This window comes from Equus przewalskii, chromosome 15, assembly GCF_037783145.1.
Source record: "Equus przewalskii isolate Varuska chromosome 15, EquPr2, whole genome shotgun sequence".
Taxonomy (NCBI): domain Eukaryota; kingdom Metazoa; phylum Chordata; class Mammalia; order Perissodactyla; family Equidae; genus Equus; species Equus przewalskii.
Window position 1 is genome coordinate 15,375,794 of NC_091845.1, and position 2,392 is coordinate 15,378,185.

Below are 2,392 nucleotides of genomic sequence, written 5' to 3' on the forward strand. Positions count from 1 at the left end.
ATCCCACAAATAAATCCAAATGAATAAACATATCTATTTATTAAAGCTGAAAGAAAATACATCAAAATTATGGCAAGACTTATCCTTGTATATTGGAAATATGGTTACGTTGTTTTCCTTATGTATTCTGTATGTTCCAAGTTTTGTTTTGGTTTTTTTTTTAGAAACTATTTTCCGTCAATCTTATTTTTATCTTTCGTTTGAGTCTGTGGAAGTACAGTTTAAGACCATTTGGTGGTTGTTTCTATCCACTCAGTGGTTTGAGCAGTGGGGGCTGCAGACCAGTCTTCAGTGATAGGCTGAGCGCTCTGCTCCAGGCTTCAGCAGGGAACTGCTTGATGGGTGCAGAGGGCACCTGCACACCTTCAGACCAACTGTGACTCCAGATTAAGGATGAGTAAACTCAGGAGCTAGAGCAGTACATTCACTCTGAAATTCCTCCTTGGTCACGGTCTTTTGGTGGTCCAGTGATTAAGATTCAGTGCTCTCATCGCTGCAGCCTGGGTTTGTTTCCCAGTCGGGGAACCACACGACCTGTCTATCAATTGTCATGCTGTGGCAGCTGCATGTTGCTGTGATGCTGAAAACTGTGCAACCAGTATTTCAAATACCAGCAGGGTCCCATGGTGGATGAGTTTCAGTGGGGGCTTCTAGACTATGACAGACTAGGAAGAAAGATGCCATCCATTTCCAAAAAAATTGGCCATGGAAACCTATGAATAGTTGTGGAGCATTGTCTGACATAGTTCCAAAAGGTGAAAGGATGGAGCACTATGGCAGGGCAGAATTCCACTCTGCTGTACACAGGGTCGCTAGCAGTAGGAATCAACTACAACATGGCCTTTTTAGCAGCAGCCTACTCTTCCTTTTCAGTGTCTTCAGGATCTCTGTAGAAGTAGAGCTCAGGAACAACTTTCCATAGGTGTTCACTGGAGACAGTGTCACACATGTGCAGAACTTCCCAGGCCAGCCCCCATCACGTTAGACCTGCTGAGCAAGCTCCCTTGCTGTGGCACAGGATGGCAATGTCCACATAGCACAGCGGAAAGTCTGTGTTTCACAGAGAACAGGTAGGCAGGTTAACATAAGATGCCTCTGTGAGAGGCTGGTTGTCATCTCTGGGACTAGTAACCACAGGAAGTTGCAGCTCCTGGAAGGCTACCTGGATCTGCTTAATGAAGCTTCCAGAAGCGAAGCTGCCAGCAATAGGAGTGGCTCCAGTGGCAGCAGCAGCAAACTTCAGCACAGCTTGCTGGCTAGTATTTCTGGAGGATATGACACTGACATCAGTCAGGTTGTCAGTGGCAACAATGGCACAAGCTGCTAGCAGAAGCTTCTCCCAGGTTCTCTTCAGATTTGTGATGTAGATTCCATCACTTTTCCTTTTGTAGATGTACTGTTCCTTTGAAAGTCATGTTTGGTGCCCCCTAAGTGGGTTTCTGCTGCAAGCAATTTAAGGATATTCTCCTCCTTCATTTGTGGGACATCAAATTTCCAGACATTGTGAAAATTTCCCTTTAAGTTACAATGAGAACTCAGAACAACTCTGTATGGATCCTTTCTGAGGAAGGTTGCAAGTATGTTGATAAGTGGCATGTATTACTTTTAAAAATCAGAATAAAATAATTAATTTTATATTAAAAACCAAAGCAATGTTTATATTCTAAAATGGGTGCCGAAATAGCAATCACGAATTTAAATAGCTTTATTATATCAGATATGGATATTTGCTTAAATATTCATTTATCATTAAAATGTTTTCTATCGTGTTAAGAGTTACCTTCAGTTAAATATTGCACCTTTCCCCACTCAGATTTTGATGTAATTTTTTAAATGAGTATCCAGTTACCATAGCAATAAATGACACAGTAGTGCATAGATTAAATTGGAACGGAATCAAACACCAGATAAATTCAGAATTCATGCAACACTTTCATTTCAAACAAGTACTTTTTCTATCCCCACCGTCTTCATAAATGGTAGTCAACACAAACAATCTGTCCTAAAAAATCGTGATCCTAAAATACGCGTTTCTGGAGATCAGAATCCAACATAGTTTCTGAAAAAAGGTATGGTGAGATTTTATGTATCTTAATCATGGGTTTTTGACAAGGGGATAAATAGTTACCAGAATTCTATGGCCACAGACAGCTGATCCTTTGTTTTTCTCTGGCAAAATCAAGTAAAAACTTGAGTAATTGTACATTGAATTAAATTAAGAGGGATAAGTAATTATAATTGGAAATTTGTTTTCTCAATCATGAGAATGTGTAAATGTATATACGTCATTCCCTTGGCATGGAGTTACTGCTTTTGCCTTTCCTAATGATTTTACCTTAGTGCACTTTGCAATAGGCAATATGTATTTTTAAGGATAATGATATATTCATTA

The 2,392-nt window shown here is 40.0% G+C and overlaps 1 pseudogene; it reads right to left on the reverse strand.

Annotated features, from left to right (window-relative positions):
- Nucleotides 1-221: 221 nt before the first annotated feature.
- Nucleotides 222-1,596, reverse strand: LOC103562054 (small ribosomal subunit protein uS2-like; annotated as a pseudogene).
- Between the last annotated feature and the right edge of the window lie 796 nt (nucleotides 1,597-2,392).